Source organism: Delphinapterus leucas, chromosome 20, assembly GCF_059928025.1.
Source record: "Delphinapterus leucas isolate spDelLeu-1000000601 "Yukka" chromosome 20, BTC_Dleu_Yukka2, whole genome shotgun sequence".
NCBI classification, from domain to species: Eukaryota; Metazoa; Chordata; class Mammalia; order Artiodactyla; family Monodontidae; genus Delphinapterus; species Delphinapterus leucas.
The window spans coordinates 48,735,933-48,760,837 of NC_143148.1; the positions used below are offsets into that span (position 1 = coordinate 48,735,933).

The 24,905-nt window shown below is 40.6% G+C and overlaps 1 protein-coding gene across 3 annotated transcripts in view; it reads right to left on the reverse strand.

The window, feature by feature from the left end:
- CFDP1 (chromatin remodeling protein CFDP1) overlaps positions 1 to 24,905 on the reverse strand; it is a 145,273-nt gene that overhangs the window by 41,493 nt on the left and 78,875 nt on the right. The window lies entirely within an intron of this gene.

The window sequence follows — 24,905 nt, forward strand, 5'->3', positions numbered from 1 at the left end:
GTCGTGGTGCGTGGTCTTCTCATTTAGGTGGTTTCTCTTGTTGTGGAGCATGGACTCTAGGAGTGCAGGCTTCAGTAGTTGTGGCATGCGGGCTCAGTAGTTGTGGCACATCGGCTTGGTTGCTCTGTGGCATGTGGGGTCTTCCCGGACCAGGGCTCCAACCCGTGTCCCTGCATTAGCAGGCGGATTCTCAACCACTGAGCCACCAGGGAAGCCCCCAATGTTAATTTCTTAAAGTTTTCTTTCTTTTTTTCTTTTTTTTAATTCATGGGCAATCCTCATGTTTCTTTCTCTTATTTGTATTTGTTAATCAACTTCTAATGTGTGTGTGTGTGTGTGTGTGTGTGTGTGTGTGTGTGTGTGTTTTAAATTTATTTTATTTATTTGGTTATGCCGGGTCTTAGTTGCAGCTCACTGGTTCCTCAGTTGTGGCCTGAGGGCTTCTTACTTGTGGCATGCGAACTCTTAGTTGCAGCACGCATGTGATATCTAGCTCCCTAACCAGGGATTGAACCCAGGCCCCCTGCATTGGGAGTGCAGAGTCCTAAACACTGCACCACCAGAGAAGTCCCTATGTTTTAAATTCTACCAGTGATTTCCTAAATTTTTCAATTGGTATTATAAACCCTTCTATTTTTTTCCTAAGTAATATTTGAACAGATACATATGGACATACACAAATGATTCTTTTCTCCTTCACTCTCCCACTTCCCTAAACTCACATGACACTGAGTTTATGATCTGTTATTATTGTTTATCCTTCCAGATATGTTTTGACTCATTAGCATTTACTTTTGATTAATTTCTTAATTTTGATAAATGAATCAGGGTTATGTAAGACGTTTTAATATTACAGGAAGCTGGATGAAGGGTTCAGGGAAACTCTGTACTGTCTTTACAACTCTTCTGTAAATCTAAAATTATTTCAATATAAAAATTAAATAACAACAACAATTTAAGCCCAAAGCCTAAAATTTCTTCAACTCGGCTTTGGTGGTCACTGTCTTGTCTTAAATGGGAAAGAAATGCTCATCTAACATGAACAAGTGGAAGACTGGAGTAAACTGTACATTGTTTTTTCCTTTTTGGCTTACCTTCATTAAAACTTTACTGAGCGTGGGACTTCCCTGGTGGCACAGCAGTTAAGAATCCGCCTGCCAATGCAGAGGACACAAGTTTGAGCCCTGATCCTGGAAGATCCCACATGCCGCGGAGCAACTAAGCCCGTGCGGCACAACAACTGAGCCTCTAGAGCCCACAAGCCACAGCTACTGAGCCCACGTGCTGCAACTACAGAAGCCCACATGCCTAGAGCCCATGCTCTGCAGCAAGAGAAGCCACCACAATGAGAAGCCTGCACACCACAACAAAGAATAGCCCCCGCTTGCTGCAACTAGAGAGAGCCCGCACGCAGCAACGAAGACCCAATACAGCCATAAATAAAATAAATAAATTTATATATTAAAAAAAGCTTTACTGAGGGGACTTCCCTGGTGGCACAGTAGTTAAGAATCTGTCTACCAATGCAGGGGACACGGGTTTGAGCCCTGGTCCGGGAAGATCCCACGTGCCGCGGAGCAAACTAAGCCGATGTGCCACAACTACTGAACTTGTGCTCTAGAGCCCGCAAGCCACAACTCCTGAGCCCGCGTGCTGCAACTACTGAAGCCCATGCGCCTAGAGCTCGTGTTCTGCAACAAGAGAAGCCACTGCAGTGAGAAGCCCGCAAACCACAACAAAGAGTAGCTCCCGCTCACTGCAACTAGAGAAAAAGCCTGTGCGCAGCAATGAAGACCCAACGCAGCCAAAAACAAACAAAAAAAACAAACAAAAAACCTTTACCAAGGTAATAATTTACTGCAAGCTCTTTTTTTGATATTGAGATATAATGTGCATGTCAAAAGATGTATGTACTCTTTTAAAGTGTACCTTTCTGTGGTTATTAGTAAAGACACAAAGCTGTATAACCATCACTATCTAATTCTACAACATTTCCATTGACCTTCCCCCTGCCAAAAAAGAAACCCAAACAAAACCCTGTACCCATTAGCAGTCACCCGCCCTTCCTTATCCTGTCCAGCCGCAGACAACCTTTAACCTACTTTCTGTTTCTATAACTGCTTAGTCTGGACATTTCATATAAGTAGAACCATACAACATGTGGTCTTTTGTGTTTGGCTTCTTTCATTTACCACAAAGTTTTCAAGGTTCATCTACATTGTAGCCCAAATCAGTACTGTACTCATTTTCAAGGCCAAATAATATTCCATTGTATGGGTTTTACACATTTTATTTATCCATTCATCAGTTGATAGACATTTGGGTTGTTTCCACCCTTTGGCTGCTATGAATATGTACTTGTGTGGACAAGAGATATCCAATTGTCCCGGTACCATCTGTCAAAGTGATTACACCTTCCCCATGTAGCTGTCTTGGCATTCTGGCCAAAAATCAACTGACTATAAATGTGAGGGTGTATTTCTGAACTCTCAATTCAATTCCACTGACCTATACATCTGTCCTTATGCCAGTACCACAATGTCTTGACTATTGTAGCTTTGTAGTAAGTTTTTTAAAAAATTTATTTATTTATGTATTTATTTATTTGGCTGTGTTGGATCTTAGTCGCGGCACACAGGATGTTCACTGCAGCATGCGGAATCTTTTGTTGCAGCATGTGGGCTTCTCTCTAGTTGTGGCACTCGGGCTCTAGGGTGCGCAGGGCTCAGTAGTTGTGGCGCACGAGCTCCAGTGTGCACAGGCTCAGTAGCTGCGGCTCACAGGCCCCAGAGCACGCGGGCTCAGTAGCTGTGGCACACAGGCTTAGTTGCCCCGTGGCATGCGGGATCCTAGTTCCCTGACCAGGGATCAAACCCATGTACCCTGCATTGGAAGGAGGATTCTTAACCACTGGACCACCAGGGAAGTCCCTGTACTAAGTTGTTTTTTTTTTTAATAAATTTTTTAAAATTTATTTATTTATTTATTTATGGCTGTGTTGGGTCTTCGTTTCTGTGCGAGGGCTTTCTCTAGTTGCGGCAAGCGGGGGCCACTCACTATCGCGGCCTCTCTTGTTGCGGAGCACAGGCTCCAGACACGCAGGCTCAGTAATTGTGGCTCACGGGCCTAGATGCTCTGCGGCATGTGGGGTCTTCCCAGGCCAGGGCTCGAACCCGTGTCCCCTGCATTGGCAGGCAGAGATTCTCAACCACTGCGCCACCAGAGAAGCCCCCTGTACTAAGTTTTGAAGTTGGGAAATGCGAGTCCTTCAACTTTGTTGTTCTTTTTCAAAACTGTTTTGGCTCTTGTGGGTCCCTTAAGTTTCCATATGATTTTTAGAATCAGCTTATCAATTTCTATAAAGAAGCCAGCTGGGATTCTGATAGGAGTTGCACTGAATCTGTAGATCAATTTTGGGAGTACAGCCACCTTAACAATATGAAGTCTCCCAATCAATGAAAATGGATGTCTTTCCATTTATTTAGATCTTTAATTTCTTTCAATAATATTTTATAGATTTCAGTGTACAAGTCTTAAACATCTTTTGTTAAATTTACTCCTAAGTATTTTACTCTTTTAGATGCTTTTGTAAGTAGAATTGTCTTCTTCATTTTGTTTTTGGATTGTCCATTGCTAATCTATTGAAATACAATTGATTTTTGTAGTATACTGATTTGTATCCTGCAACCTTGATGAATCTGTCTACCAGTTCTCATAGTTCTTAGACGATTAATGAGGATATTCTATATAAAAGATCATGTCATTTGTGAATAGAGATTTAACTTCTTTCTTTCCAATTTGGTTGCCTCTTACTTCATTTTCTTGTCTAAGTGCCCTGGCTAGAACCTCCAACACAATGCCAAATAGAAATAGCATGAGGGGACATCCTTGACTTCTTCCTATCTTAGGGGGAAAACAGCCAGTCTTTCATGATTAAGTATGATGTTAGCTGTGGTTTGGTTTTTCATAGATGCCCTTTTATTGGGTTGAGGAAGTTCCCTTCTATTCTTAGTTTGTTGAGTATACTTCACTCCTTTATTGTTTTTCACAAGTGATTAATATTCCACTGTATGGATACAGTATAATAAGAAATGTATTTGGCCCCAGTTTCCTGGAACACAGCTCCCAAACCCCTTGGGATTTCCTGAGTGCTAACAGCATCTTTTGTTATTCATAGCAAGAGCTCCTTATGATCACACTGGAGTTTATGCTAAACGAGGTGACTTAGGACAGTGCCCACAGATAGCTTCAGGACAGAGCTGGTCACAAGAAAGACCAAATGGTTAGAGGCCATCAACCTCTGGGAAGGGGAGGAGGGACAGAGATGAAGCTCTATAAAAACCTCTAAAGAGCAAAATGTGATGAGCTTCTGGGTTAGTAAACACACTGAGGTGTTGGGCGAGTGCTCCCAATACCTTACCCTATGCATCTCTTCCATTTGGCTGTTTCTGAGTTGTACTCTTAATGATAAACTGGTCAACATAAGTAAAATGCTTTCCTGAGTTCTGTGAGCCATCCTAGCCAATTACTAAACTTTAGGAGGGGGTCATGTAACCCCTGATTTATAATTTTTTTTTAATCTTTTTTTAAAAAATAAATTTATTTACTTTTGGCTGAGTTGGGTCTTCGTTGCTGCGCGTGGGCTTTCTCTAGTTGCGGTGAGTGAGGGCTACTCTTTGTTGCGGTGCGCGGGCTTATCACTGCGGTGGCTTCTCTTGCTACAGAGCATGGGTTCTAGGCGCTCGGGCTTCAGCAGTTGTGGCTCGCAGGCTCTAGAGCGCAGGCTCAGTAGTAGTGGCGCACGGGCTTAGTTGCTCTGTGGCATGTGGGATCTTTCTGGACCAGGGCTTGAACTCGTGTCCCCTGCACTGGCAGACGGATTCTTAACCACTGTGCCACCAGGGAAGTCCCTGATTTATAATTATTTAGTCAGAAGCATGGATAGCCCGGGTTTTGCACTTGGTATCTCAAGGGGGGCTATTCTTATGGGACTGAGCCCTTATGCTGTGAGGTGTACATTAACTCCGGGCAGTGTCAGAACTGAATTAAATTGAACACTTAGGTGGTGTCTGGAGAATCACAGTATTGGTTGGTGTTGGAAAACACCCCAGAATGGATGTACGTTTTGTTTATCTGTTCATCAGTTGATGGACATTGGGTTGTTTCCACTTTTTGGGTACCATGATAATGCTGCTATGAACATTTGTGTACGTTTTTGTGTGGACATATTGTTTTCAGCTTTCTTGAGTATATACTTTGGAATAGAACTGTAGGTTTAAATGGTAAGTTTATGTTTAACTTTTTGAGGAACTGTCAAAATCTTTTCCAAAGCAATTATAGCATGCTGTATCCCACCAGTAACATACAAGGGTTTCAATTTCTCCACACCCCCACCAACATTTATTTCCATCTTTTTGATTATAGCCATCCTAATAGGTGTGAAGTGGTATCTCACTGTGGTTTGATTTCCATGTCCCTAATGAATAATTATGCACTGCAATTTTTTAAATGTTATTTTAAAATTATTGCAGACATTTAATTGGACGCAACTTAAGCAAGGATAGCCTTAAATCATGTAGAAATCCTTGCCAGAAACCACAAAAACACATATGCATAAAACTATTCATTGTGGGACTCTTTTATAATAACAGAAGGCTAGAGGGACTTCCCTGGTGGTCCAATGGTTAAGAGTCCGCCTTCCAGTGCAGGGGACGTGTGTTCAATCCCTGGTCGGGGAACTAGGATCCCACATGCCACAGGGCAACTAAGCCTGCACGTTCTAGAACCTTCTCATCACAACTACAGAGAAGCCTGCGTGCCCCAATGGAGACCCAATGAAGCTAAATAAAAAGATTAAAACAAACAAACAAAAAACCCAGAAGACTAGAAACAACCCAAATGTTTAATGAACAAAATTAACTGAATAAACTCTGGTACATTCATACGATGAAATACCTTGCATCTGAAAAAAATGAAAGAGGAAACTCTCTAAGTACTACTATCAAGTGATCTCCAGAATGTACTAAGTAAAAATGCAAGGCAGAGAAAACTGTATATAGGATACTATGTGTGTGTTAATCTAAGTAAAGAGAAATAAATGTATCTTTTTTTGTCAATGGAAGGATAAATCATTAAAAAAAGATTACTTATACTATAAAGAGAGAATAGGTAGAGGGAATAGAGACAGAAATTGAACTTATTTGAAAATTTGCTTTTACAGATTTTGCATTAAGTACAAAATAAAATTTAAGTAGAAACAAAAGCAATCTCTAAAAATTAAAAATGAAATAAAACAAACGAACTTAATATGTATCTACTTGGTAGCATCACAAAAAGAAATACTATTCCAGGTGACTTTAGATCACAGTAATTTAGCTATACATTTCAAGTGAAATATACCCTAAGGACAAAAAAAACTGCAAAAACAAAAAAAACCTAACTTACACTATTTGTACTAATCCCACTTGGTGGTGGTACTAAGACTATTATGTGTATATTGTGAAATAAAGCAAATGGGTATTTGTGTGATATTCTATCAATCCTGCTGTTTGTTCTCAGTTTAGGAAGATAAAAGTTTCAGATTTAAGATAACCTGAGAGTCCTAAATTTGTTTCAGACGGAGCAGTACTGCCTTTACAGAAAGGAAATAAAAATAAAAGAAAACAAAACTCTTTGTGTACTGAAAAGTCCTTGGGACAACGACCAACTCAGTAGTGCTAAAAAGAAACAACAGGCCCAAAATGGAGTCACTTATGCTAAGCCCCATAAAAACTTAATACTACTAACGTAACTGCAGTTTCACCTCTCCCAGGAGTGGAATTATAAACCAACCAGTCTGAAATTTCTTAGTCAGCACTAGAGAGATAATCTACCTAAAATGCCCTGCTTTCCCCTAAAGGAAGGTATACCTTACCTGAAAAAATCCAGTTTTTAAATTTCCTTGTTCCACCCTGTTTCTGCTTATAAAAACTTTCCATTTTGTAAGGAGCACCTTTCTATCAATATTTGGTAGATGGGATGCTGCTTGATTCATGAATTGCTTAATAAAGTCATTAAGATCTTCAAATTTACTCTGCTCAATTTTGTTTTGTAACACTAGCAACTAACATTCCTTATCCCTAGTGTCTTGAAATAATGCTTCCCACTAAAAGGCAATAGGGGTCCTAGGTTAGATAACCTACACCAGGTCTGCGGCAAATGTACAAAATGAGCCTGGGATATTTTGTCATACCAGATAACCCGGAAGCTATCAAAGAGTATTATTAGGGTTATTGTCAAAAGGACTTGTGACCTTACTTGAAGAAGTACTCACTGACCAGATGAAACAATTTGGGAATCAATAAGGGTAATGACTGCAATACCCTTGATTGATTTGAAATAATATCAAATGTTTAAATTCATGAGTTCATAATAAAAAATACTAATTTGTATTTAACTGGAGGATGTTAGTGAATCAACTCATACTGAAAACGGGTACATAAAAAAGAAACAAGCATTTATCCTGTCTTTCCTATATGAATTGGGACCAAACAGATGAGGAAGAGTTGATATGTACATGAGTATTACAGCTAATAAATGAAGAGAGAATGACACCGTCACTGCTATAGGTTGACTTTGTCTCCCTGCTCTCTCCAATGCACACTGAAACAATCCCAGTGTGTTGGTATTTGGAGGTGGGGCTTTTGGGAGATGATTAGGTCATGAGGGTGAAGCCCTCACGAGTGGGATTATTAGTATACTTAAAAAAAGAGGCCCTAGGGAACTCCCTTACCTCTTCCATTGTGAGAGGACAGTGAGAAGACATCTGTCCATGAGCCAGGAAGCGGGTTCTCACCAGATACTGAACCTGCCCGAGTCTTCGTCTTAGGATTCCCAGCCTCCAGAAATGTTTATAAGCCACCCAGTGTATAGTAATCTGTCACAGCAGCCTGAATGGACTAAAACAGTTTCCAGTTTGCAATCGTGGATGGATCTAGGATCTAGGATCATAACACCATAAAAAGAGAAAGCCAGACATTATGTGTCTCCTAATACAACATCACTCTGATACAGTTTTGAATATAAAACAGGATGTGGGAAACTCTACAGGACAAACTACTTTCTTCAACAAAAACATAAGAAAAATAGATGGAATGGAGACCTAAAGATTAAAAGGGACTAAGAAGAGCAGTGGTTAAGAATCTGCCTGCCAATGCAGGGGACATGGGTTTGAGCCCTGGTCCGGGAAGATCCCACATGCCGCGGAGCCACTAAGCCTGTGCACCACAACTACTGAGTCTGCGCTCTAGAGCCCGCATGCTGCAACTACTGAGCCCGTGTGCCACAACTACTGAAGCCCACACGCCTAGAGCCTGTGCTCCACAACAAGAGAAGCCACCACAATGAGAAGCCCGTGCACCGTAACAAAAAGCAGCCCCCGCTTGCCGCAACTAGAGAAAGCCCACACACAGCAACGAAGACCCAACGCAGCCACAAATTAAAAACAAATAAATTTATTTTAAAAATAAAATAAAAGGGACTAAGAGATATATCAACCAATTATCATGCCTAAACCTTACTGAATCCTGATTCAAACAAACTAAAACATATGAGACAAATTGGATATTTAAACAATGATTGAATATTTGGTAATATTATGAAAACACTTACTTTTTTCAGGTGTGACATGGTATTATGATTCTGTTTAAAAAGAAGAGAAACATATTGAAATATTTATCGGTAAATATTTTTATTTTAGAGATATATATATAATAATATTTATGAGTAAACTCACATATCTGAGATATGCTTCAAAATAATATGATGAGCCTAGACAGGGGTACAGACGAAGTAAGACTGGGTACTAATGGTTAATTATTGAAGCTGGGCTAAAAAAAGAAAAAAAATGGACCATGCTATTAGAGAGATAATAATTTAAAAATTCCTTACCAACAAAGTTCTTAAACCTTTCTTTCTTTCTTTTTTCAGTTTTGAAGATTTTTATCATTTTACTGAATCTCTGTCCTATGCCTCTTTCTGGGAACAGAAGAGACTATTTTAATTGAAGTAGAATGCTTATACCCTCTACTATAACTAATTTTTATGTCTAAAAGAAGAATTTCCACAGAAACTACCATAAAAACCCACTCTAAAGAACCTTAATTATACCAATCATGTCTCCAATGAAGTAATATAAAACGTTAACTATTTAAATATACAGTTGTCCTTCAGTATAAGGGAATGGTTCCAGGACCTTCTTTGGATACCAAAATCCGTGGATGATCAAGTCCTTTATATAAAATGGCAGAGTATATGTATATAACCTATACACAATCTCCTGAATACTTTCAATCATCTCTAGATTACTTAATACCTAATACAATGTAAATGCTATGTAAATAGTTGCTGGCCCTAAGCAAATTCAAGTTTTGTTTATTGGAACTTTCTGGAATCTTTTTTCTGCATATTTTCGAACCTGTGGATACGGAGAGCCAACTGTATAAGAAGAGTTAAATGTGGATCTTAGCCTTCATGTAATTCCTGTTTCTCAAAGAATATTTAAAGTCCAGACAGAACGAAAGCCTTCATTTAGAAAACTGCCAGAGCAAATATACAAAGGGAAAATTCCTGCCTATACTGGGAACAACAGGCACCTCACAACATGTCCATGGTCCCTCCTCCCGCAACCACAGCAGACATCAGTAATCAACCACTTCTTTCCTTCTTTCCTTCTGAATCTCCACAGAGCTTCATGGCAATATGATAACCAGATTAGTATTATTAGGTGTCAGGAAACCTATTTGCCACCCTTGTTTATCTTTCCTTCTTCCCTTCCATCTCCTTGGAAAAGCATCATGACAGAGTGGAAGGAGCTCAGACTTTGGACTCAGATAAACCTGGGTGGGAATCTGGTTTCTGCCTCTTATTACTTTGGGCAAATGAACAAACCTATCTAAACCTATTTCTTTATCTGTAAAATAAAACAATTCCCTAGGATTAGAGACGATATACATGAAGCAGCCATGGTGGGGGTTCACCAAATGATAACTATCATTACCACCCTCTCCTGAGGCTTGCTGAAGGAATACAGGATATAAAGCCGTTACTGCTTCCACTACCTGAGGGGTGGCAGAATGTCTACTAGAGCTGGGGAAAGGCATACTGGCCCACAAAGAAACAGTAAACTATTGCCTTTAAGAGGCAGTCCTACGGAGGAGTAATATGGGGAAGCTCTGCTGTGAACTGTGGCGACCTGTGATGAAAGAGCAGATAGGGGTGTACACAAGCCAAGTCACCCTTTAACTGGGCTAGAGTTGATTGCTCCAGATTAACAACTAAGAATAACTTGTTACAGAGTTAGTTGTAGGGGCACTTCTCTTTCCCCACTAGGATTTCAGTCCTTTGAGGACAGATACCCTTTTCTTCCTTCTCTGTATCCCTAGCACAACACTTTGCCAAAAATATTCTTCACTGCCAGGCAGTTAAAAGGGAAAGAGAGAAAGAGAGAGAGAGAGAGAAAGAAAGGGAGGAAGGGAGGGAGGGAGGCAGGAAGGATGGATGGATGGAAGGAAGGAAGGAAAGGGAATATTGACACTGACTGGTTCAAGATGGTGGAGTAGAAGGATGTGTGCTCACACCCTGATGCAAGAGGACCGGAATCACAACTAACTGCTGAACAATCATCAACAGGAAGACACTGGAACTCACCAAAAATGATACCCCACATCCAAAGACAAAGGAGAAGCTGCAATGAGACGGTACAGGGGGCGCAATCACAATAAAATCAAATCCCATGACCACTGGGTGGGTGACTCACAAACTGGAGAACACTTTTACCACAGAAGTCCACCCACTGGAATGAAGGTTCTGAGCCCCACGTCAGGCTGCCCAACCTGGGGGTCAGGCAATGGGAGGAGGAATTCCTAGAGAATCAGACTTTGAAGGCTAGCGGGATTTGATGGCAGGACTTTGAGAAGACTGGGGGAAACAGACTCCACTCTTGGAGGGCACACACAAAGTAGCGTGCGTATCAGGACCCAGGGAAAGGAGCAGTGACCCCACAGGAGACTGAACCAGACCTCACTGCTGGTGTTGGAGGGTCTCCTGCAGAGGCGGGGGGTGGCTGCAGCTCACCGTGGGTACAAGGACACTGGCAGCAGAAGTTCTGGGAAGTATTCCTTGGCGTGAGCCCTCCTAGAGTCCGCATTGGTTCCACCAAAGAGCCAGGTAGGGTCCAGTGTTGGGTCGCCTCAGGCCAAACAACCAACAGGGAGGTAACCCAGCCCCACCCACCAGCAGACAAGTGGATAAAGTTTTACTGAGCTCTGCCCACCAGAGCAACAGCCAACTCTACCCACCACCAGTCCCTCCCATCAGGAAGCTTGCACAAGCCTCTTAGATAGCCTCATCCACCAGAGGGCAGACAGCAGAAGCAAGAAGAACTATACAATCCTGCAGCCTGTGGAAAAAAAACCACATTCACAGAAAGACAGACAAGATGAAAAGGCAGAGGGCTATGTACCAGATGAAGGAACAAGATAAAACCCCAGAAAAACAACTAAATGAAGTGGAGATAGGCAACCTTCCAGAAAAAGAATTCAGAATAATGATAGTGAAGATGATCCAGGACCTCGGAAAAAGAATGTAGGCAAAGATCGAGAAGATGCAAGAAATGTTTAACAAAGATCTACAAGAATTAAAGAACAAACAAACAGAGATGAACAATACAATACCTGAAATGAAAATTACACTAGAAGGAATCAATAGCAGAATAACTGAGGCAGAAGAACGGATAAATGACCTGGAAGACAGAATGGTGGAATTCACTGCTGTGGAACAGAATGAAGAAAAAAGAATGAAAAGAAATGAAGACAGCCTAAGAGACCTCTGGGACAACATTAAATGCAACAACTTTCACATTATAGGGGTCCCAGAAGGAGAAGAGAGAGAAAGGACCCGGGAAAATATTTGGAAAGATTATAGGCAAAAACTCCCCTAACATGGGAAAGGAAATAGCCACCCAAGTCCAGGAAGCACAGAGAGGCCCATACAGGATAAACCCAAGGAGAAACACACTGAGACACAAAGAAATCAAACTGGCAAAAATTAAAGACATAGAAAAATTACTGAAAGCAGCAAGGGAAAAATGACAAATAACATACAAGGGAACTCCCATAAGGTTAACAGCTGATTTCTCAGGAGAAACTCTACAAGCCAGAAGAGAGTGGCATGATATACTTAAAGTGATGAAAGGGAAGAAACTACAACCAAGATTACTCTACCCAGCAAGGATTTCATTCAGATTAGATTGAGAAATCAAAAGCTTTACAGACAAGCAAAAGCTAAGAGAATTCACCATCACCAAACCAGCTCTACAACAAATGCTAAAGGAACTTCTCTAAGTGGGAAACACAAGAGAAGAAAAGGGCCTACAAAAACAAACCCATAACAATTAAGAAAATGGTCATAGGAACATACATATTGATAATTACCTTCAACGTGAATGGATTAAATGCTCCAAACAAAAGACAGAGGCTCACTGAATGGATACAAAAACAAGACCCATCTATATGCTGTCTACAAGAGACCCACTTCAGACCTAGGGACACATACAGACTGAAAGTGACGGGATGGAAAAAGATATTCCATGCAAATGGAAATCAAAAGAAAGCTGGAGTAGCAATACTCATATCAGATGAAATAGACTTTAAAATAAAGAATGTTACAAGAGACGAGGAAAGACGCTACATAATGATCAAGGAATCAATCCAAAAAGAAGCTATAACAATTTTAAATTTATATGCACCCAACACGGGAGCACCGCAGTAATACATACGACAACTGCTAACAGGTATAAAACAGGAAATTGACAGTAACACAGTAATAGTGGGGAACTTTAACACCTCACTTACACCAATGGACTGATCATCCAGACAGAAAATTAATAAGGAAACACAAGCTTTAAATGACACAATAGACCAGATAAGATTTAATTGATATTTATAGGACATTCCATCCAAAAACAGCAAATTACACTTTCTCAACTGCACACAGAACACTCTCCAGGATACATTACATCTTGGGTCACAAATCAAGCATCAGTAAATTTAAGAAAACTGAAATCATATCAAGCATCTTTTCCGACCACAACACTATGAGATTAGAAATCAATTACAGGGAAAAAAACGTAAAAAACGCAAACACATGAGGCTAAACAATACATTACTAAATAATCAAGAGATCACTGAAGAAATCAAAGAGGAAATAAAAAAAAACCTAGAGACAAATGACAATGAAAACACAATGATCCCAAACCTATGGGATGTGCAAAAGCAGTTCTAAGAGGGAAGTTTATAGCAATACAAGCCTACCTCAAGAAACAAGAAAAATCTCAAATAAACAATCTAACCTTACACCTAAAGGAACTAGAGAAAGAAGAACAAACAAAACCCAAAGTTAGCAGAAGGAAAGAAATCATAAAGAACAGATCAGAAATAAATGAAAAAGGAACAAAGGAAATAATAGCAAAGATCAATAAAACTAAAAGCTGGTTCTTTGAGAAGATAAACAAAATTGATAAACCTTTATCCAGACTCATCAAGAAAAAGAGTGAGAGGACTCAAATTGATAAAATTAGAAATGAAAAAGGAGAAGTTACAACAGACACCGCAGAAATACAAAGCATCGTTAAGAGACTACTACAAGCAACTCTATGCCACTAAAATGGACAACCTGGAAGAAACAGACAAATTCTTAGACAGGTATAACCTTCCGAGACTGAACCAGGAAAAAAATAGAAAATATGAACAGACCAATCACAAGTAATGAAATTGAGGTCCAGGAGGATCCCACATGCCACAGAGCGGCTGGGCCCATGAGCCCTGGCCACTGAGGCTGCACGTCTGGAGCCTGTGCTCCACAGCGGGAAAGGCCACAACAATGAGAGGCCCACTTAGTGCAAAAAAAAAAAAAAATCTTCCAACAAACAAAAGTCCAGGACCAGATGGCTTCACAGGTGAATTCTATCAAACATTTAGAGAAAAGCTAACACCCATCCTTCTCAAACTCTTCCAAAAAATTGCAGAGGACAGAACACTCCCAAACTCGTATTACAAGGCCACCATCACCCTGATACCAAAACAAGACAAAGATACAACAAAAAAAGAAAATTACAGACCAATATCGCTGATGAATATAGATACAAAAATCCTCAACAAAACACTAGCAAACAGAATCAAACAACACATTAAAAGGATCATATACTATGATCAAATGGGATTTATCCCAAGGATGCAAGGTTTCTTCAATATATGCAAATCAATCAATGTGATACACCATATTAACAAATTGAAGAAGAAAACCACAGGATCATCTCAATAGATGCAGAAAAAGCTTCTGACAAAATTCAACACCCATTTATGATAAAAAAACTCTCCAGAAAGTGGTAATAGAGGGAACCTACTTGAACATAATAAAGGCCATATACGACAAACCCACAGCAAACATCATTCTCAATGGTGAAAAACTGAAAGCATTTCTTCTAAGATCAGGAACAAGACAAGGATGTCTACTCTTGCCACTATTATTCAACATAGTTTTGTAAGTCGTAGCCATGGCAATCAGAGAAGAAAAAGAAATAAAGGGAATCCAAACTGGAAAAGAAGTAAAACTGTCACTGTTTGCAGATGACATGATACTATACATAGAGAATCCTAAAGATGCCACCAGGAAACTACTAGAGTTAATCAGTGAATTTTATAAAGTTACAGGATACAAAATTAATGCACAGAAATCTCTTGCATTCCTACACGCTAACAACAAAAGATAAGAAAGAGAAATTAAGGACACAATCCCATTCACCATTGCAACAAAAAGAATAAAATACCCAGGAATAAACCTACCTAAGGAGGTAAAAGACGTGTACTCAGAAAACTATATGACACTGATGAAAGAAATCAAAGCTGACACAAAAAGGTGGAGAGATATAACATGTTCTTGGATTGGAAGAATCAATATTCTAAAGATGACTATACAACCCAAAGCAATCTACAGATTCAATGCAATCCCTATCAAATTACCAGTGGCATTTTTTACAGAACCAGAACAAAAAATCTTAAAATTTGTATGGAGACACAAAAGACCCCGAATAGCCAAAGCAGTATTGAAGGAAAACAACAGAGCTGGAGGAATCAGCCTCCCAGGCTTCAGACTATACTACAAAGCTACAGTAATCAAGACAATATAGGACTGGCATAAAAACAGAAATATAGATCAATGGAACAGGATAGAAAACTGAGAGATAAACCCACACATGTATGGTCAACTAACCTATGAGAAAGGAGGCAAGGATATACAATGGAGAAAAGACAGTCTCTTCAATAAGTAGTGCTGGGAAAACTGGACAGCTACATGTAAAAGAATGAAATTAGAACACTCCCTAACACCATACACAAAAATAAACTCAAAATGGATTAGAGACCTAAATGTAAGACCGGACACTGTAAAACTCTCAGAGAAAAACACAGGAAGAACATTCTTTGACATAAATCACTGCAAGATCTTTTTGACCCACCTCCTAGAGAAATGGAAATAAAAACAAAAATAAACAAATGGGACCTAATGAAACTTCAAAGCTTTTGCACAGCAAAGGAAACCATAAACAAGACGGAAAGACAACCCTCAGAATGGGAAAAATATTTGCAAATGAATCAATGGACAAAGGATTAACCTCCAAGATATATAAACAGCTCATGCAGCTCAATATTAAAAAAACAAACAGGGCTTCCCTGGTGGCGCAGTGGTTGAGAGTCCGCCTGCTGATACAGGGGACACGGGTTTGTGGCCCGGTCTGGGAAGATCCCACATGCCGCAGAGCGGCTGGGCCCATGAGGCATGGCCGCTGAGCCTGCGCATCCGCGTCTGGAGCCTGTGCTCTGCAGTGGGAGAGGCCACAACAGTGAGAGGCCCGCGTACCGCAAAAAAAAAAAAAAAACCAATCCGAAAATGGGCAGAAGACCTAAATAGACATTTCTCCAAAAAAGACATACAGATGGCCAAGAAGCACATGAAAAGCTGCTGAATGTCACTAATTATTAGAGAAATGCTAATCAAAACTACAATGAGGTATCACCTCACACCAGTTAGAATGGGCATCATCAGAATATCTACAAACAACAAATGCTGGAGAGGGTGTGGCAAAAAGGGAACCCTCTTGCACTGTTGGTGGGAATGTAAATTGATACAGCCACTATGGAGAACAGTATGGAGTTTCCTTAAAAAACTAAAAATAGAATTACCATATGACCCAGCAATCCCACTACTGGGCATATACCCTTGAGAAAACCATAATTCAAAGAGTCATGTACCACAATGTTCATTGCAGCACTATTTAAAATAGCCAGGTCATGGAAGCAACCTAAATGCCCATCAAGAGAAGAATGGATAAAGAAGAGACTGTCATACAGAGTGAAGTAAGTCAGAAAGAGAAAAACAAATATCGTATATTAACGTATATATGTGGAACCTAGAAAAATGGTACAGATAAAGCGGTTTGCAGGGCAGAAATTGAGACACTGATGTAGAGAACAATCGTATAGACACCAAGAGGGGAAAGCGCCGGGAGGGGGGTAGTGGTGGTGGGATGAACTGTGAGATTGGGATCGACATGTATACACTAATATGTATAAAATAGATAACTAATAAGAACCTGCTGTATAAAAAATAAATAAAATAAAATTCAAAAAAAAAGAATAAAAAAAGAAAGAAAGGAAAAACAAAAAGAAAGAAAAGGAAGAAAAGAAAGGAAGGTAGGCAGGCAGGCAGGAAGGAAGGAAGGAAGGAAGGAAGGAAAAGAAAAAAAAGGCAGTTTCACTTAAGAACAAAGCAGCAGTTTGCTGAGAGTCTGCCACGAGCACTCCATTTGCCCATTTGTGGAGGAGGAAGCTGAAATTAGGGTGGTCACACTCCAGGACATGGCTGTGGTGGGGTGCAAAGCCCTGGTCTGCCTGACTCCAAGCTTGAAATCATGAGCGTGAGAAGCTCACAGATGTGGAGGTCCCCCCAAATCTAAGACATATCTACAGGGGAGGTTCTCCATGATGGTATAAAAACATGGCGGCCTTGTTGGTCTACTAGTTTTGGACAAATGCACTGTCATTATGCAAGATGTTCACATTAGGGGAACCTGGGTGGAGGGTACATGGTATTCTCTGTTCTATCTCTGCAACTCTTCCATAAATCTTACGTTTATTTATTTCCTTAAATGTGGCAGAGAAAAGGAGAAAGTATTATTTAAAAAATTGCTGCCTAAATGCAATGGGATAGTCTGGATTGGATCCTGGAATAGCAAAAGGACACTCAAGGGAAAACTGGAATAAAGTTTAGGGTTTGGTTAAGAGTTCTGTCCCACTGTTGATATCTTAATTTTGACAAATGTTCCATGGTCATGTAAGATGTTAAAATTAGGGGAAGCTGGATGAAAAATACATGAGAACTCTATCATTTTAGCAACTTGTCTGAAATAAACTATTCAGGTTATTCACTATAAAATTATTCTAAAATAAGACCCTTGCTTTTATTAAAAAACCCAAAGCAGTAAAAAATTAAGTGAGGACTTCCTTGGTGGCGCAGTGGTTAAGAATCCGCCTGCCAATGCAGGGGACACAGGTTCGATCCCTGGTCCAGGAAGATCCCACATCCACGGAGCAACTAAGCCTGTGTGCCGCAACACTGAGCCTGAACTCTAGAGCCTGCGAGCCACAACTACTGAAGCCCATGCGCCCTAGATCCCTTGCGCCACAACTACTGAAGCCCGTGTGCTCTAGGGCCCACGTGCCACAACTACTGAGCCCATGTCCTGCAACTACTGAAGCTCACGTGTCTAGAACCCGTGTTCTGCAACAAGAGAAGCCACTGCAATGAGAAGCCCACGCACCGCAACAAAGAGTAGCCCCTGCTTGCTGCAACTAGAGAAAGCCCATGTGTAGGAACAAAGATCCAATGCAGCCAAAAATAAATAAATAAATAAAAATTAAGTGAAGTAAATATTCTATATACCATATTTATAATTGTATTTGTAATGAAATACAATTTTATTAAAAATGAGGTTAATTTATTAAATCTTAATTCTTAAATAGATATCTTTTCATATTCTATTTTATGAAATGGGAAGTAAGCATAAAGCTCTCCTGCCAAGAGTGGTGGTCTCCAGGAAAAGCATTTGTGCAACTGAGTTGCAAGCTAAATCTGCTTTCCCAGATAAACTATGGTTATTCATACTTGGGTACTTGGCAGACATCGTCTCATTTCCGAGAAATGAAAGAAGTCTGTCATTTGAAGGAGAACAACTGACAGTATTTGCTGCCAATGATAATTTTGAGCTTTAAAATTCTGGAAAACTTGTATCTACCACTGTTAGCTGGACAGCTTCCCGGTACTTAAAGACTTTCTGATGAGATTGGTGGTGATACTAATGAATATAACTTGTTAATGAAATCAGTCAACATTAGAACTGTACAACCCAGTGAACTAGTATTTTCCAAATAACTAATGCATGGTATTACAAATCATGCATATTGGTAAAAAAAAGAAATTCATTCAAAATGCAAGACCAAAGATTTTAATGTAATAGTACAAAATCTGATCAGTTTTCAGATTCCACATTGCAATTAAAGTTTAAGATACTACCATTGGAGGGACTTCCCTGGTGGTCCAGTGGTTAAAAATCCGCCTGCCAGGACTTCTCTGGTGGCACAGTGGTGAAGAATCTGCCTGCCAGTGCACGGGACATGGGTTTGAGCCCTGGTCTGGGAAGATCCCATGTGCCATGGAGCAACTAAACCCGTGCGCCAAAACTACTGAGCCTGTGCTCTAGAGCCTGTGTGCCACAACTACTGAGCCCGCGTGCCACAACTACTGAAGCCCACGTGCTTGGAGCCTGTGCTCCGCAACAAGAGAAGCCACCGCAATGAGAATCCCGTGCACTGCAATGAAGAGTAGCCCCCACTCACTGCAACTAGAGAAAGCCTGCACACAGCAACGAAGACCCAACGCGGTTGAAAATAAATTAAAAAAAAAAAAAGTCTACCTGCCAATGCAGGGGACACGGGTTTGAGCCCTGGTCTGGGAAGATCCCACATGCTGCGGAGCAACTAAGCCCGTGCGCCACAACTACTGAGCCCGCACTCTAGAGCCCGCATGATGCAACTACTGAAGCCCGTGCGCCTAGAGCCCATGCTGCACAAGAGAAGTCACCACAATGAGATGCTCGTGCACCTCAACGAAGAGTAGCCCCTGCTCGCTGCAACTAGAGAAAGCCTGCGCTCAGCAATGAAGACCGAGCACAGCCAAAAAAATAAATTAAGAAAACAAAACAAACAAATCAACCTTAGGAAAAAAATAAGAAACTACCACTGGAGAACTTCATGTATTAAATAAAGACACTCAAGTGTTTGAATTTGGTGTGCTGATGAATTAGGTGCTAATGCATAAAGCCACCCACAGTGGCTGTGTTTTGTTAAGCTAGTTGATGTGTTTAGTATTACGTTTTTAAACAGGGAAATCAAGGCGCTGCTTTTTCAAGAGGGGAGTTATATAAAATATTCTCTTTATTTGATGGATTGTGCTGCCTAATGAAGCATGCCTGCAGCAAAATAAGGAGGAAGGGCTGATGTTGTCTTTGGCCCTTTTGGTGTTGTAGTTCCTCTGAGACAGCCTGCAGCATGTCCCTGAAGGCATGCTCTATGCCTGCAACCCTGCTTCTAATGCTTCCAGGGAAAATCACAGAGCTACACAGATCCCACAAACCTATCATTTCCAAACTCAGACCTGCTTGCTCTTAAAGGTGCTCAGAAATCCTAGGGAGTGACTGTCTAGGAAGCTCCCCTTTCCCATTTCCCAGATACCATCCCAACCACCACCACACTCCTTGAGTCCCTAACATCACCTCCTCTTTCCTGTAGGGAGTAAATAGGAGCTATCAAGCAGGAACCCTTTTAACTTCCAGGTCATTTCCCTACGTGGAGGCTCTAAGTGTGTATTCTCGTAGCTTCTATTCCAAAACTAATGCACGCCCCTCAGCTGAGAATTCCATCCATCTTTTCCCACCTCCTCAGCAACGTCACTTGTTTAAATACACCTCTTTCCTCTATTTTAGCTGTAACTCTGTAGCTGCTCCAAAAGTCTGACCTCACTTGCTCTACCCCTTCCACAGCCCTCACTCCTTCCTTCTCCCACTGCCATTTGGGCTCTGGCTTACTCCTCCTCTGAAACCACCTGGTGGAGGTCGCCAATGATGTCCTAGTTACCAAAGGCAAAAGAACCTTCTCTCCCTCTTCCTTTTGTTGTAGGTACTGGGAATGTGGGAGTTCTGGACATTTTAAATTACTGAATTGAGACCATTATTTAGAGTTAAAGATCTCAGAAAAATAAGGCTCAGCTAGAGAGTTCATCCAAAGCATAATAGGAGAGGCACAGAGAAATTAAGACACTTCTCAGTATTCTATAATTAGGAAGTAGCAGATCGGGACTTTGAAGCCAAGAAGCTAGGCTCCTGCTGGCTTAACCTCTCATTAAACTGCTACTTCTAGTCTCCTGTATTTTTTTAAATTATGTACTTCAGAGGCTTTCCCCATAAGTACATACTGATCTCAGTGTTTAATAGCTGCATTATATTCTATTGTGTAGATATACTATATTTCATTAGTCACATATTGATTGGTATTTAGACTCTTCAGTTTTGCTATAACAAAAAAAAAGTTGTAATAAACTTTCTTAAAGAAAAGAAACTACCATCATTCATATTTTGGTGTAGTGCCACAAAATGATATCCAAAATTATCTAAACAGCTATTAAAATACGCCTTCCTTTTCCAACTACGTATCTGTATGAGGCTGGCTTTTCTTCATATCATTCAACCAAAATAACATATTAAAACAGACTGAACAGGGCTTCCCTGGTGGGACAGTGGTTTAGAATCCGCCCGCCAATACAGGGGACATGGGTTTGAGCCCTGGTCCGGGAAGATCCCACATGCCACAGAGCAATGAAGCCCATGCGCCACAACTACTGAGCCTGCGCTCTAGAGCCCGTGAGCCACAACTACTGAGCCCACGTGCCACAACGACTGAAGCCTGTGTGCCTAGAGCCCGTGCTCTGCAACAAGAGAAGCCACTGCAATGAGAAGCCAGCAAACTGCAACGAAGAGTAGCCCCCACTCGCTGCAACTAGAGAAAGCCTGCGGGCAGCAATGAAGACCCAACACAGCCAAAAAAAAAAAGACTGAACGGAGCAGCAGACCTGAGAATCCAGCTATCCTCTATTAAACCAGACATTAAAGAGAGAAAATCACACCATGACTCTAATCTGTTGGTAAATATACTTATTAAGCAACCTAAATGCCCATCAACAGAGGAAGGGATAAAGAAGATGTGGTACATATATACAATGGAATATTACTCAGCCATAAAAAGGAACGAAATTGTGCCATTTGCAGAGACGTGGATGAACTGAGAGACTGTCATACAGAGCAAAATAAGTCAGAAAGAGAAAAAGAAATATCGTATATTAACACATATGTGTAATTTAAAAAAATGGTACAGACAAACCTATTTGCAAAGCAGAAATAGAGACACAGATGTAGAGAACAAACGTATGAACACCAAGGAGGGGGGTGGGTGGGATGGACTGGGAGATTGGGATTGATGTACGTACACTACTGTGTACAAAGTAGATGGCTGGTGACGGCCTACTGTATAGCACAGGGGGAAAAAAAAAGAAGATACAATCTGTTTGCAAGACATATATTAAGTTAACCTTAAAAACGCATTCCCATATACATTAGGTGCAGACAAATACTGTTTGATTCCACTTATACAAGGTACCTAGAATAGTCAAATTCAGAGTCAGAAAGTATATTGGTAAGTGCCCCCTGGGGAGGGGAATGGGGAGTTAGTGTTTAACGGGGACAGAGTTTCAGTATAGGAAGGTGAAAAATTCAGGAGATGGATGATGGTGAGAGTTGCCTAACAATGTGAATGTACTTAGTGCCACTTAACTGTACAGTTAAATAAGGTTAAAATAGTATGTTATATGTCTTTTACCAGGATAAAAACAATTTTTAGTAGTAGTATGTAGTTACTTGTTTATATTATGTTAACATGTATCAGAGTTCATTATTGTTATTTGAAAATGAGTTAATAAGTATTTAAAATTGTTCTCAGTTTTAACCTTTTATACTACAAATGACAGTTATAACCAACTCAGTAAATTTTTTTTTTTTTGCTTTACAATGCTGTGTTAGTTTCTACTGCACAGCAAAATGAATCAGCTATATGTATACATATATCCCCTCTTTTTTGGATTTCCTTCCCATTTAGGTCATCACACAGCATTGAGTAGAGTTCCCTATGTTATACAGTAGGTTCTCATTAATTATCTATTTTACACATAGTATCATCAGTGTTTATATGTCAATTCCAATCTCCCAATTCATCCCCCGCCCCCCACTAGCACTCAATAATTTTGAAGAGTGCTAAGAGGTCCTGAGAACATAAAGCTTGAGAACTGCTGAGGTAGGGTAACATGCATACAAGCTCCTTTTCTCCAATAGGGAAAAAAACCCAAAACCAGATTCTTATTAACAGGGAATCATTCACACCACTGGCTCCAAAATAGCAAAGCTCTGCAGAGGCTGATATGCTGTGTAGTGAATCAAGCGTTGAAGTTTTAGTTAGTCCGTGCATTTAATTTTTACCCCCAAAGACTCTTTTTTAAAAATTTTATTTCTTTATTTTTATTTTTGGCTGAGTTGGGTCTTCATTGCTGCGCATGGGCTTTCTCTAGTTGCTGCGAGCAGGGGCTGCTCTTCATTGTGGTGCATGGTCTTCTCATTCTGGTGGCTTCTCTTTGTTGTGGAGCACAGGCTCTACGCGCGTGGGCTTCAATACTTGTGGCACTCGGGCTCCGTAACTGTGGCTTGCGGGCTCTAGAGCACAGGCTCAGTAGTTGTGGCACCCGGGCTTAGTTGCTCCGCAGCATGTGGGATCTTCCCAGACCAGGGCTCGAACCCGTGTCCCCTGCACTGGCAGATGGATTCTTAACTACTGCGCCACCAGGGAAGTAACCCCCACCCCCCGCTCCCGCCCAAAGACTCTTAAAGAGCAAAAAAGTAAGACAAAACAACAAAACCACCAAATCTCATGCCTTGGATTTGCCAAACCACGAAGCCAGTCTTTCCTGAGACTCCATGCCTTTGCAGCCTGTTAGCAGTTTCCCTGACCATTACCACCTCCACCTAGTACTAAGGCAAGTGGCTTGCCTTCTATCAGATTCTCCTATCTTTTCTCCGGGGATAACAGTCCTAAGCAAATTTGGAGACATATTCAGGACCATTAAAAGTAACTGGTTTTGAATTCAGAATAAAGGGATAACTACCTCTGGCCTAATAGGGATGTGCTTCACTGTCTACTTGACTAGAGTCAATTTCATAAGTACCATCTAAAGTTTTCAATGTTTTGTTTATTGTGCTATCAAACCCCACGTTTGCATTGCTAACGGATACACTCCAAAGAAAGCTGAAAACGATCTGCCAGAGAGAGAACTAGTTTTCTACTTGGCTGAATCTTGTGTACTTTCTACCATTTCAGATGCTGGTCTCCCAATAGAGCTTGGAATAGCCATTTCGTGACTTACCCACACATACCTCTTATCCAATCAAATAAAAAATGTCTTCTGGAAGGAGGTCCCTTATACTACAAGACAGCTTTATTTCATAGACTTGGGGACTTTGGAGTGGAAGTCAGGGAAGAGCTGGCGGTGTCTCTGAAGAGCATAATGCATCTAATTAGTCTTAACCACTGACTGGGTGTTGAGGCACGTGGCTGGGTAGTGAGTGAATAAAGTTCCTTGGAGCCAAAGTAGTGGGATAAATTCTAAATCCTGCATTAGATGAGTAAGAAAAGCCCTAGGTAAAATCAAGCAGAAAAATATCTATGGTACTGGAAGATAAGGAAAGTAAAACCATTTTTCTCTGAAGATCAATTTATACATGTAGAATTATATCCACTTATTTACTGTGTCATAATACAAATAATTTTAACTATAAGTGGGGTCCATGAAACTCTTACCAGTTACCAAGGCGTCACCAAAGCCTCAAGGCTACTGGACTATCCTATTAAGATTTAAATAAAATTGGTTCAATCTATCATCTCACAGAGAAAAAACATGTATCCCGCCCACTCTCTTCTGTATATTCTTAGAGTCTTTTATTAGTTGCTTTCAGCTTCAATTTTTTGGGTTGTGTTGAATTTATAGCCTCTGCTCTGTTACTCATCTTTAGCACACACTGTCTATACACACAGTGTTACGCATGCTGGTACCCCATGGTGGACAACAACGAATTCTGCCATCAAGGCAAAGCTGCAGGCCATATCACACTTCTCCAGAAAGCCTCAGGATGGAGGTAGGGGTGTTGGTGTGGAGGAGGGAAGCCTCAACCCAGCACAGTAAATGACTCAGATGGAACAGAGAAATCAGCCATCTGTGTTGCTGGGAGTCCCTGGGAACTTTTTACCAGCTATCTCTTCCTCTAAAGGTCCTAAAATGGTCAAGAACTCTCTGGTATTGTATGTCAAATTTACAGATAATTGTATATGTGTAATTTTTCTAGGAGGTAGGTCCTTAACTTTCATCAGATTTTCAAAAGCCTCAAGATCCAAGAACAGTGAAGACGTACTTTATATTTAGATGAACATCAAAGTGCACTCTAATAGTAAACAAAATTGTCTCCCCACTAGATTAATTCAATCAGTAATGGGGAAATGCAATTTAAAGCTACAGGACATACCATTTCACACTCATGAAACTGGCAATTCCGAAGTTTGCCAATGCCAAGGATTGGAGCAATAGGAACTCTCACTTGCTGCTAGATG